The following is a 13259-nucleotide window of genomic DNA, read 5'->3' on the forward strand; positions in this document are numbered from 1 at the left end:
ATTTTTGTATTTTTAGTGGAGACAGGGTTTCACCATGTTGGCCAGGCAATCTTGAACTCCTGACCTCAGGTGATCCGCCCCCCCCTCGGCCTCACAGTGCTGGGATTACAGGTGTGAGCCACCGCCCCGGGCCCCACCAGGTACTTTTTAAAGCCTTTTTCTTACGAGGAAGTGCAAGCAGGCCTAGGACAAGGTTCCAGAGCCCAACTGCAGTTTAGCCAAGCAGAGAATCTTTGTCAGTCCACCCTGTTTAAGGAAAGAGGAGACATTCTCATTTCCCTCGAACAATATAAGTCCATTTTCTTGTTGGATGGCCTTTTGTTCATTAAGAACCAGCTGGATTTTCTATTGGGACTGGGTAGAAGAGGACATTTTGCTGCATGGTGCTAGCAGTTGGACATTTAAAGAGGAGAGATTCTGTGAAAATCAATGAAAACCAAAGTTAACAGAAATGCAGTTTCTGAGTCTATGGGCACCAGGCCAGATTTCTAGATGCTGGGCCTGAAGCATCTTCAGCTGCAGCCAGGTAGGCAGCTGAGGGGCCTTCCTGATTTGCAGGTCAGGTGTTTTGCAGAAGCTGCCCGCACAGGCTCTGTGGTGAATATTTCTCTAAAGTTTACATCAACTTGTCCCATTTCAGCTCACAGGGCTTCAGTTTAAAATTTTAGTGATTCCAAGTCAGACGGTGAAGGAAAAATTGGAGAAATTAGTTTGCAGAGTTGTGGCCTGATATTAGAGAAAACTAGAAGAATTCTGAAGGGAGCCAGTCCTTCCACACCTGTGGGTATTTCTCATCAGGTGGGAGGAGAGATTGAGAAAAGAAGACACAGAGACAAAGTCTAGAGAAAGAACAGTGGGCCCGGGGGACCAGCGCTCAGCATAGGGGGGACTTGTACTGACACCAGTCTCTGAGTTCTCTCAGTGTTTGTTGATTACTATTTTCACTATCTCAGCAAGAGGAATGCGAGCAGGGAAGGAGAGCAGGGTGATAGTGGGGAAAAGGTCAGCAAGAAAACATGTGAGCAAAGGAATCTGGGTCACAAATAAGTTCAAGGGAAGGTACTAAGCCTGGATGTGCACATAGGCCAGATTTATGCTTCTCTCCACCCAAACATCTCAGTGGAGTAAAGAATAACAAAGCAGCATTGCTGCCAACATGTCTCGCCTCCCGCCACAGGGCGGTATTGCTCCTATTTCAGAATTGAACAAATGGACAATGGGTTTTAAACTGAGACATTTAGTTCCCAGGGGCAGGCAGGAGGCAGAGGCCTTCCTCTTTTACTAATTCTCCTCAGCACAGACTGTTCATGGGTGTCGAGTTGGGGGACATTCAGGTCTTTCCCGTCCCACGAGGCCATATTTCAGGCTATCACATGGGGAGAAACCTGGGACAGTACCCGGCTTCCCAGGACAGAGGTCCCTGTGGCTCTCCGCAGTGCATTGTGCCCCTGGTTTATCGAGAATGGAGAATGGCGATGACTTTTACCAAGCATACTGCCTGTAAACATTTTGTTAACAAGGCACATCCTCCACAGCCCTAGATCCCTTAAACCTTGATTCCATACAACACATGTTTTTGTGAGTTCAAGGCTGGGGCAAAGTTACAGATTAACAGCATCTCAGGGCAAAGCAATTGTTCAGGGTACAGGTGAAAATGGAGTTTCTTGGCCAGGCGCGGTGGCTCAAGCCTGTAATCCCAGCACTTTGGGAGGCCGAGACGGGCGGATCACGAGGTCAGGAGATCGAGACCATCCTGGCTAACACGGTGAAACCCCGTCTCTACTAAAAAATATTAAAAAACTAGCCGGGCGAGGTGGCGGGCGCTTGTAGTCCCAGCTACTTGGGAGTCTGAGGCAGGAGAATGGCGTAAGCCCGGGAGGCGGAGCTTGCAGTGAGCTGAGATCCGGCCACTGCACTCCAGCCTGGGCGACAGAGCGCGACTCCGTCTCAAAAGAAAAAAAGAAAATGGAGTTTATGTCTTCCCTTTCTACATAGACACAGTCACAGTCTGATCTTTCTTTTCCCTACATATCCCCCTTTCCTTTTGACAAAACCACTGTCATTATGGCCCATTCTCGCTGGTCGCCGTCTCTTCGGAGCTGCGGGATACACCTGTAGACCTTGTTTTTTACAAGCTCTTCTTAGCCAACTGTGTCAGTTCCTTTATTTGGTCCCAGGTCGGCGGCTTTGCTTCCTTGGTGGATGGCCACGTCTTCTGTAAGTTGTAGGTACCTAAATGGAAGCTGTGTTTTTCCTGGTGAAATACAAGCAGAGCCTCTTCCCCAGGTTACCACCTTCCCTATTTCCCATGACTTATTTTTGTTGTCTTTCCACCAAATCAGTTTTCCCTCATGTGGGCTGTTCTTTTTACCAGTAAAAATGTTGTTCTGCAGAAGTAGTGGTCTGATTTCTATAAATGTTTAAAACATTTAAAAGATAGAGTGCTAGATTAAGCTGCATCTGGGGAGTGTTACGCTCCTTACTCTCTTTTCCTTTTTTTGTTTCACGAATTGAGCTTTGGGTGTTCTATTAGTTCTTTCAATTACGGCCTGTCCTTGGGAATTATAGGGGAGTCCTGGTGTATGTGTAATTTTCCACTGATTTAAGAATTTTTGAAATGTTTTGCTACAGTATCCTGGCCCATTATCAGTTTTAATTTTTTCTATAACTCCCATGACAGCAAAACAAGATAATAAATGTCTTTTAACATGGGAAGTACTTTCTCCTGCCTGGCAGGTTGCCCATACAAAATGTGAATAAGTATCAACTGTCACATGGACAAATGACAATTTTCCAAATGAAGGTACATGTATGACATTCATTTGCCATAATGCATTAGGACATAGACCTCTGGGATTAACTCCTGCCTCCTGAGTGGACAGGTGTAGGACTTGACACTGCGTGCAATGTTGTACAATATTTTTTGCCTGTATCCATGTGATATCAAATTTATTTTTCAGTCCTGTTGCATTTACATGAGTCAAGGCATAAAGTTCTTGTGTTTCTATGAATGCAGACAACACTAGCAAGTTAGCTTGTTCATTTGCTTTAGTTAAAGGCCCTGGTAAATTAGTATGTGCTCGAATATGACTAATATAAAATGGGAAATTTTTCTTACAGGTTTTTGTAACAAATTAAACAGCTGGTTTAACTGATCATCCATACTATATTTGATTAGGGCTGTCTCGACATCCTTCGTAGCTTGTACTACATATGCAGAATATGAAACAATGTTAACAGGCTGATTAAAATCTTGTAACACTGAAATGACAGCAACCAACTCTGCTGTATGAGTTGAGTGATCTTGAGTTTCAATGACTCGTTCTTTTGGCCCAGTGTAAGCCGGTTTTCCATTGCTGGAACCATCAGTAAACACCGTCAGAGCATTTTCTAAATGTCTGGTAATTTTAGGTAAAATCCAAGTAGTCAATTTTAAAAATTGGAAGATTTTTGTTTTTGGGTAATGATTGTCAATAATTCCCACAAAATTGGCAAGACCAATCTGCCATGCAGCAGAATTGATAAAGGTTTGTCTAAGCTGTTCCTTGTTTAAAGGAAAAATGATTTTATCTGGGTCACTTCCACACAATTTTATTATTCATAATCTTGCCTAATTAATGTAGCCATTTGATCCAAGACAATGTAAAAGTCTTAATCGTACCATGAGGCAGGAAGGACCACTCCACAAGACCTGTGTTTTGAACAATAATGCCTGTTGGAGAATGTGCAGTAGCAAAAGTCAGAAGTTGGAGTGGGGCTAAGTGATCTATTTACTTGTGCTGACCGAAATTTTTCTTCAACTAATTCAATTGCTTTAGTTGCCTCTGGAGTTAATGTTCTTTTACTATTCAATTCTGGATCCCCCTCAAGCTAGAGAACAAATTTGACATGGCATAAGTAGGGGTGCCTAGAGTTGGCCGAATCCAATTAACATCTCCTAGCAATTTTTGAAAGTCATTTAATGTTTTTAATGTGTCTTTTCTTATTTCTATTTTTTGTGGTTTAATTTTCCTTTCCTCTACCTGCATTCCCAAGTAATGGAAATGCAGAGGTTTGAATCTTATCAGATGCTATTGTCAGGCCCGTGTTTGCAACCTCTGTCTGCAGAAATGTGTAACAGTCAATTTGTCTCTCGTTTTTTGCAGCACACAAAATATCAACATAATGAATGATGTAACAGTCTGAAAACTTGTCTCTAACTGGCTGCAGAACTTGAGCTACAAAAGTCTGACAAATAATTGGACTATTAAGCATTCCCTGAGGCGAGACTTTCCACTGAAACCTGGTGGCTGGTTCTTTATTATTTATGGCTGATATAGTAAAAGCAAATATTTCAAAATCCTGTTTTGCCAGAGGAATGGCAAAAAAGAGATCCTTCAGAGCAATTCTAATTAAAGGCCAATCTTTGGGAATCATGGCGGGAGAGGGCAGCCGCGTTGGAGAGGCCCCCATGGGTTGAATTACCCCATTAACGGCTCCTAAGTCAGTCAGCATGCGCCATCTGCCGGATTTTTTCTGAATTACAAACACTGGAGAATTCTAAGGAGAGCAAGTGGGTGAAACATGTCCTTTTTTAAATAGTTTTTTAACTGTTTTATGTAGCACCCCCAACTTTTCCTTAGGGAGCAGTCACTGTTTGACCCAGACAGGATGCTGCAGGGCGAGTCTGAATTGCTCCTTCACCGTAGTGAACTGCATGTGGGCAATAATGGGCCCTGGGAGCCGAGTCGCAGAGAGCCTGGTTTCGGGCTCCCTCCCCCAGCACTCACTCTGCTGAGCAGGAGGTGGCCATCCTGGTTTTAGCCCTGATGACCCCGATGGTTTTGGGCCTTTTTTTTCTAATTTTAATGTTTCAGGATATATTATCTCCTGTCATTGATTGTAGTCAACATTTTGCGTTGACTGAGCCATGACAGAGACTCTGTTACACATTTACAATGTGAACTTTTCGTTCCTTTCCGGAATTCTGTCCCTGCCTCTTCTTCACAATCTATTACACAGCTTTCAGGGGCATCAGAAACTGAAACACTATCTTCTCCTGTTTGAAACAGTTCTAAAGTTGCTTTAATAATGGCCCAATCATTCCATACCGTAAGTGGAATGATTTTACCTTCCCTACTTGCATGTTTTAATTCTTTGTCAATTTTTTCCCAATCTTTTAGATCTAAAGTTCCCTGTTCTGGAAACCATGGACAGAACTGTTCTATTGTTTGAGATAATTAGATTTTGTGTAGAAGCTCTAACTCCCCCTCTTCTTAAGAGAATTTTAATGAAACTGAGACAAGAGGCATATTTACTTTCAGTTTGTCCCATTGTTACCCCGGATTCCTCCAAGCGCACAAGCTTACCGCAAGGCTGTGGACATACTCGGGAGTCTCTCATCGACTGTCCTCAACGCTCATGTTCTTAGCGTACCTTCACCCTAGAGAAAGGCACCCATGTTGGGCGGCAGATGAAGGGGACCAGCCCCTCCACACCTGTGGGTGTTTCTCGTCAGGCGGGATGAGAGACTGAGAGAAGAAATAAGACACAGAGACAAAGTCTAGAGAAAGAACAGTGGGCCCAGGAGACCGGCGCTCAGCATCCGGGGGACTTGTACTGACACCGGTCTCTCAGTTCCCTCAGTGTTTGTTGATTACTATTTTCACTGTCTCAGCAAGTGGAATGCGGTAGGAAAGCAGGGTGATAGTGGGGAGAAGGTCAGCAAGAAAACATGTGAGCAAAGGAATCTGGGTCACAAGTAAGTTCAAGGGAAGGTACCCTGGATGTGCACGTAGGCCAGATTTATGCTTTTCTCCACCCAAACATCTCAGTGGAGTAAAGAATAACAAAGGAGCATTGCTGCCAACATGTCTCACCTCCCGCCACAGGGCGGTATTGCTCCTATCTCAGAAGTGAACAAATGTACAATTGGGTTTTATACTGAGACATTCAGTTCCCAGGGGCAGGCAGGAGGCAGAGGCCTTCCTCTTTTACTAATTCTCCTCAGCACAGACCCTTCACAGGTTTCCGTCTGGGGGACAGACAGGTCTTTCCCATCCCACGAGGCCATATTTCAGGCTATCACATGGGGAGAAACCTTGGACAGTACCCGGCTTTCCAGGGCAGAGGTCCCTGTGGCTCTCCGCAGTGCATTGTGCCCCTGATTTATCGAGAATGGAGAATGGCGATGACTTTTACCAAGCATACTGCCTGTAAACATTTTGTTAACAAGGCACATCCTCCACAGCCCTAGATCCCTTAAACCTTGATTCCATACAACACATGTTTTTGTGAGCTCAAGGTTGGGGCAAAATTACAGATTAACAGCATCTCAGGACAAAGCAATTGTTCAGGGTACAGGACAAAATGGAGTTTCTTATGTCTTCCTTTTCTCCATAGACACAGTAACAGTCTGATCTCTCTTTCTTTTCCCTACAAATTCAAGATCCAGTCCAGTGTGCAGATAAATAACAAAACCTCGTAAACAATGAACAGGGCTGAAATCTCATCACGGTGCCCTGCAGTTTTCCAGTGAGTCATTTTTTTCTCCACAGTCACTCCCATGTTTCTATAAATGTTGATCCAAATAGGAGTGATATGTTTGCAAAGTAAGTCTAGTTTCACTAAATTTGGCCTGTTTATATAAGTGCAACAAGAAGCAATTGACCACACTGGCTCTTTTTAAATTTGCTTTGCTGGAGACAGGACGCGGTGGCTCACACCTGTAATCCCAGTACTTTGGGAGGCCGAGGCGGGCGAATCATGAGGTCAGGCGTTCGAGACCAGTCTGCCCAACATAGTGAAACCCTGTCTCTACTATAAAAATAAAAAAAAATTAGTTGGGTGTGGTGGTGTGCACCTCTAATCCCAGCTACTCGGGAGGCCAAGGCAGGAGAATCATGTGAACCCAGCAGGCGGAGGTTGCACCAAGCCGAGATCACACCATTGTACTCCAGCCTGGGTGCCAGAATGAGACTCTGCTCAAAAAAAAAAAAAAAATTGCTTTGCTGGAGCTTTTCATAAAGAATCTCAGATTAAACTGTAAAGCCTCCTGAAGCTGGGAAGTGGCACCAAGAACTTGCCATCTGACTTGGCACTCGGTACCTGTAGATCTGGATGAATTCCTTTCTTCTCACAGTCCCCAAAATGCCCTGAGGTTGCTGGGCTGCTTTACTCAACCTGCAAGACCGAGAACCCTCAGGCCAGTTTTTCCAAGTGGGGGTTTATCAGCTCCATAAAGTCAACCCTAGTTCCTTAAAGCTGTGTGGCCATATCTGAAGATATGACGTTCCAGTCAAAGCCTTGGTAATATCATCAGTGTCTGTGATTGTGCCCTGTTACAAGGAGAACAGATTCTTATTGAACTTTTATAAATAATTCTATCGTCATAAAAACAAGTGTAGGGAAAAGAAAAAGAGATCAGACTGTTACTGTGTCTATGTAGAAAAGGGAGACATAAGAAACTCCATTTTGATCTGTACTAAGAAAAATTGTTTTCCCTTGAGATGCTCTTAATCTGTAACTTTAGCCTCAGCCCTGTGCTCACAGAAACACGTGCTGTGTGGAATCAAGGTTTAAGGGATGAGGGCTGTGCAGGCTGTGCCTTGTTAACAATATGTTTACAGGCAGCATGCTCAGTAAAAGTCATCGCCAGTCTCCATTCTCGATTAACCAGGGGCACAATGCACTGCGGAAGGCCGCAGGGACCTCTGCCCGAGAAAGCCTGGGTACTGTCCAAGGTTTCCCCCACTGAGACAGCCTGAGATATGGCCTCGAGGGAAGGGAAAGACCTGACTGTCCCCCAGCCCGACACCCATGAACGGTCTGTGCTGAGGAGGGTGAGTGAGAGAGGAAGGCCTCTTGCTGTTGAGATAAGAGGAAGGCCACTGTCTCCTGCACGTCCTTGGGAATGGAATGTCTCGGTGTAAAACCTGATCGTACCTTCGTTCTATTCTGAGATAGGAGAACACTACCCTGTGGCTGGAGATGAGACATGCTGGCAGCAATGCTACTCTGTTACTCTTTACTACAGCGAGATGTTTGGGTGGACAGAAGCATAAATCTGGCCTACATGCACATCTGGGCATAGTACCTTCCCTTGAACTTATTTGTGACACAGATTCCTTTGCTCACATGTTTTCCTGCTGGCCTACTCCCCACTATCACCTTGTTCTCCTGCCACATCCCCCTTGCCAAGATAGTGAAAATAGTAATCAATAAATACCGAGGGAACTCAGACCCCGAGGCCAGTGCGGTCCTCTGTATGCTGAGCGCCGGTCCCCTGGGCCCACTGTTCTTTTTCTACACTTTGTCTCTGTGTCTTTCTTTTCTCAATCTCTCGTCCCACCTGACGAGAAATACCCACAGGTGTAGAGGGGCTGGCCGCCTTCAATAAGAACACTCACTATTCGTTTTGGGGTTCTGGAGGGATTAGGGAGAAAATACTTGTTTCATCTCTGTTCGCAAAGGTGTAACTTACCAAATTGCTGTAAACTATTGACAGCTTAAGGGAAAAAAAGTTTTCTAAAATCTGGAAAACAAAACATTAAAGAACCAGCAATATTTCCAACAAAAAGTCATTTAAAAATTATCCTCAGCTGGGTGCAGTGGCTCACACCTGTAATCCCAGCACTTTGGGAGGCCAAGGCCGGCAGATCATGAGGTCAGGAGTTTGAGACCAGCCTGAACAACATGGTGAAACCCCGTCTCTACTAAAAATACAAAAAAATTAGCTGGGCATGGTGGTGCATGCCTGTAATCCCAGCTGCTCAGGAGGCTGAGGCAGGGGAATCACTTGAACTCGGGAGGTGGAGGTTGCAGTGAGCCAAGATCGCGCCATTGTACTCCACTGAGATTGCGCCATTGCACTCCAGCATGGGCAACAGAGTGAAACTCCATCTCAAAAACAAAAATTATCCTGATTGGTTCATTCAGTCCCATGTAATTAAATCTTGTTCTGTTTGTGCTGGATTAGGAGTTTCATGACATTAGTTTTCTCATTCCATTCTGAAAATTCTTACACAGTCCAATGGTAGAATCTTAAAGCCATCAGCAGCAGTCTGTATTTCGGAGTAACTGTCAGTCTTTTTCATGAATCTCCTTGAAGAACAAGCCACTTTTGTCTGTAGCTAATTGCAAATGACTTTAGAAAAGAATCAAAGGAAAACAGTAACTGTGAATGGCAAAGGCTTAAAATGGCCATTTTTAAAGATGTGATGAGAGTTCATTATAATAATGATACAATTGACAAGGAAATCTGGTTATTTCTGTAACATACAACACTTTAACACAATATCTGAAATTATGGCTGATAAAATTACACCAGGACATATCAGATTTCTGGGATTTCCACATAATTTCTGAAGCACTCATTAATAACATTTCCAAAAATATAATTTAAAGATGTAGCATCAAATACTATTTGCTTTCCTTATAACTTTATAATGTTTTCCTTATAACTTTACGTATCAAATAAGCCCAGTTAGACCAGGCGCAGTGGCTCATGCCTGTAATCCCAGCACTTTGGGAGGCTGGGGTGAGCAGGTCACCTGAGGTCATGAGTTTGAGACCAGCCTGGCCAACATGGCAAAACCCCATCTCTACTAAAAATACAAAATTTAGCTGGGCGTGATGGCACACACCTGTAGTTCCAACTACTTGGGAGGCTCAGGCACAAGAATCACTTGAACCTGTGAGGCAGAGGTTGCAGTGAGCCGAGATCTCACCATTGCACTCCAGCCTGGGAGACAGAGCAAGAGTCTGTCTCAAAAAAAAAAAAAAAAGCCTAATTAGTTTAAAATCTCTTTTTTTTTTGAGACAGGCTCTTGCTCTGTCACACAGGCTGGAATACAGTGGTGCAACCATGGCTAACTGCAGCCTCCACCTTTCAAGCTCATGCTATCCTCCCATCTCAGCCTCCGGAATGGTGGGGATTACAGGCATGTGCCATGTCACCTGGCTAATTTTTTTATTTTTTTTTTTATAGTGACAGGGTCTCACTAAGTCGCCAGGACTGGTCTTGAACTCCTGGTCTCAAACGATCTTCCCACCTTGAACTCCCAAATTGCTGGGATTATGGACAGGAGCCACCATGCCCGGCCTAAACTCCAGGGGTAAGGCCATTCCAAAGCGTCCAAGTTGACTATACTGAAATGCCCCCAATAGGCCACCTCAAGTATTTACTAGTGATAGTAGACCACCTTACCCACTGGGCAGAAGCTCTCCCCTTCCCACATGCAACAGCCAGTAATGTCGTCAAAGCCCTGTTAGAACATACAATACCCAGGTTTGGACTAATAGACACCATTGATTCAGACAATGGGACCCACTTTACCAGGCTCATTATTAAAGGGCTAACCCATGCACTAGAAATAAAGGGAGAATACTATACTCCCTGGCATCCACCCTCACCAGGAAGAGCAGAAAGAATGAACCAGACTAAAAACCCGCCTACCTAAATTAATTCTAGAAACCTGGTTACCATGGGCTAAGTGTCTTCCCATTCCCTGTTAAGGGTCCGAACTGCTCCCTGAAAAGACACCGGCCTATCCCCTCATGAAATGCTTTATAGGTTGCCTTATTTAAGTTCCACTACTGACCTCCCAACATTTGAGACAAAAGATCAGTTTCTTAAAATCTGTGTATTCAGTCTGTCTTCTACCCTCTCCTCCCTTGAATTCCCAGCTCACCAACACCAGCCCCGAAATCACGTTCTCATCAGAAGCTGGAAAGGGGAAAAGCGTGAACCCACCTGGGAAGGACCTTATCTGGTGCTCCTAATGACCGAGATGGCAGCCGGTGGACCGCTGAGAAGGGGTGGGCCCACCATACCCGAGGCAAAAAGGCCTTGCCCTCTCCAAAGTCATGGATCTTCATCCCAGGACCAGTCCCCACCAGAGTAACGTTAAAGAAAAAAGCCTAATCGGCCTGTCCGTTTTTCCTCTTCTCTTTCCCTTAGCTACCCCACATCTCATTATTAATGTAACCAGGGCAAAGTCACCCCAAATCATTACTTTTGATGCTTGTCTTATCTTGTGGAGACTTGCAAAGTCAAAGGCAGCTCTCTACTTCAGAAAAGTATCTTTGCGGAAAAAAAAAATAGCTCTTTTTCATTAATCAGACATAATGAAGGACAACATGAAGCACAAGACATTATCTTGATGAAACACAAAAATCTTAGTTTCCTAGGCCAGTTGCTCAAAAGGTAAAGAAAATCCTTCAGACCGCCACCGCCGCCTCAGAACCCAGGCCTGGGTGGCGGTGGGGCAGTGTATGGAACCCCCGCCCCCCGGAGCTGCCAACATTGCCAGCGCCACCGCCACGCTACACACAGGTACCCCCGGATGGCGTGAGCGCTCCCCCAGCGATGGACGCATCTGTGACGCTGTGGCAGTCCCTGCTGCAGCTGCCAAGAGAGCAAGGCAATGGCTACCTCGCCTGGACTTCACGGGATGGTGGTGAATTCAAGCTGGTGGATGCAGAGGAGGCGGCCCGGCTGTGGGGGCTACGCAAGAACAAGACCACCATGAATTACGTACGACAAGCTCAGCCGGCCTTGCCGTACTACTAAGACAGGAACGTCATCCGCAAGGAGAGCGGCCAGAAGCTCGTCTACACGTCAGTGTCCTATCCTGCGGTCGCCGGGTGCTCCACGGAGGACTGCCCGCCCCCAACCCGCGGTGTCTGTTAGCTCCACCATGGCGAATGTGGCCCCTGCTGCTGTACCTGCCGCCCCGGGGAACACTGTGTCAGGAAAGCCAGGCACGCCCGAGGCTGCAGGAACGGCCGGCCCTGGCGGTCCCTGGCGGTTTGGCGCGCAGCAGCCGGAACAAGTACCTGCGCTCGGGTACTTCCACCTGCACCATCCAGTCTCTGCAGCCACAGCCGCCCCCTCAGCCTCGGCCTGCTGTGCTGCTCCCCAGCGCCGCTCCCGCAGGAGCAGCAGCACCGGTCCACGCCGCCTGCAGGCCCGCCTGGAGGCTGAGGAAGCCGGCTTGCCTCTGCAGGTCATCCTGACCCCGCCCGAGGCCCCAACCCTGACATCGGAAGAGCTGAACGTGGAGCCGGGTTTGGGCCGGCCTCTGCCCCCAGACGTGAGAGTGGAAGGGCCCGAGGAAGAGGCGGAAGTTGCGGGAGAGAGAGGGTTTGTGCCGGAAACCGCGCAGGCGGAGCCCAAAGCCCCTCCACGGGAGGGCGTGCCAGCGCGGAGGCCCCGGTCGCTACGGACACCGCAGGGCAGCCGGCGGCCACGCGGCTTCCAGCCCTGAGATCTCCCAGCCGCAGAAGGGCCGGAAGCCCCGGGACCTAGAGCTTCCACTCAGCCCGAGCCTGCGAGGCGGGCCGGGACCCGAACGGACCCCAGGATCGGAAACTGGCTCCGGCCTCCCGGCGCCGAGGCCGGCGCTCACCCGGTCCCTGCTTCCTACGCATACATTGACCCCGGTGCTGCTGACACCCAGCTCGCTGCCCCCCAGCTTTCACTTCTGGAGCACCCCGAGTCCCACTGCGCCCCGTAGCCCGGCCAAGCTCTCCTGCCAGCTTCCGTGCAGTGGCAGCGCCCAGGTGCACACCCCTTCCATCAGCGTGGATGGCCTCTCCACCCGGTGGTGCTCTCCCCAGGGCCCCAGAAGCCAGGACCACCACCACCACCAGCATCCCTTCTGGGGTCACTCCATCCATGCGCTCTCAGGGAGAAACAGTTCAACTGAAAGACTCACGCTCTGAGTGTGGTGGGGTGGGGATCCTTGGGAAGAATTACTCCCAGGAGTAACTAATTCTCATTAACTCCGCCACAGAAAACACACAGCTGCCACAGCTTCTCTCTTTTCTGTCCGTCCCCCGTGGCTGTCCTTACACGTCTCCTACCTCAGTGGTAGGGGCGGTTTGTTTATTTATTTTTTGAAGGCCACTGGGAGGCGACTGACCTAACCTTTTAGGATGGTGAGGACATCTCCCCCATCTCCCCACTTTTTTCCCCAAGACAAGACAATCAGGGTCTGGCTTAGACCTTTCTTTCTTTATTCCTCAGCCTGCCCTTGGGGAGATGAGGGAGCCCTGTCTGCATTTTCGGATGTGAGTAGAAGAGTTAGTTTATTTCGTTCTATTATTCCTGGCCATACTCAGGGGTCCAGGAAGAATTTGTACCATTTAATGGGTTGGGAGTCTTGGCCAAGGAAGAATCGCCCCTTGAAATAGAAGTTTCCACCTCCCCAGCCTTTCTCTCAGACAGCTTATCCTTTTCCAACCAACTTTTTGGCCAGGGAGGAATGTCCCTTTGT

General features: G+C 47.2%; 1 long non-coding RNA gene and 1 pseudogene across 1 annotated transcript; one reads left to right on the top strand and one right to left on the bottom strand.

The window, feature by feature from the left end:
• Nucleotides 1-4260: 4260 nt before the first annotated feature.
• LOC117071257 lies at nucleotides 4261-9543 on the bottom strand. The gene is made up of 3 exons (XR_004432212.1): nucleotides 9003-9543; nucleotides 5349-5510; nucleotides 4261-4539 (listed from the first exon to the last, which is right to left on the bottom strand). It is a non-coding gene; the product is annotated as an uncharacterized LOC117071257 (long non-coding RNA).
• Nucleotides 9544-11171: 1628 nt separating this feature from the next.
• On the top strand, nucleotides 11172-12689 carry LOC117069627 (annotated as a pseudogene).
• The last annotated feature ends 570 nt before the right edge of the window (nucleotides 12690-13259 follow it).

The sequence above is a fragment of the Trachypithecus francoisi genome, unplaced genomic scaffold (genome assembly GCF_009764315.1).
Source record: "Trachypithecus francoisi isolate TF-2019V2 unplaced genomic scaffold, Tfra_2.0 Lachesis_group3, whole genome shotgun sequence".
Taxonomy (NCBI): Eukaryota; Metazoa; Chordata; class Mammalia; order Primates; family Cercopithecidae; genus Trachypithecus; species Trachypithecus francoisi.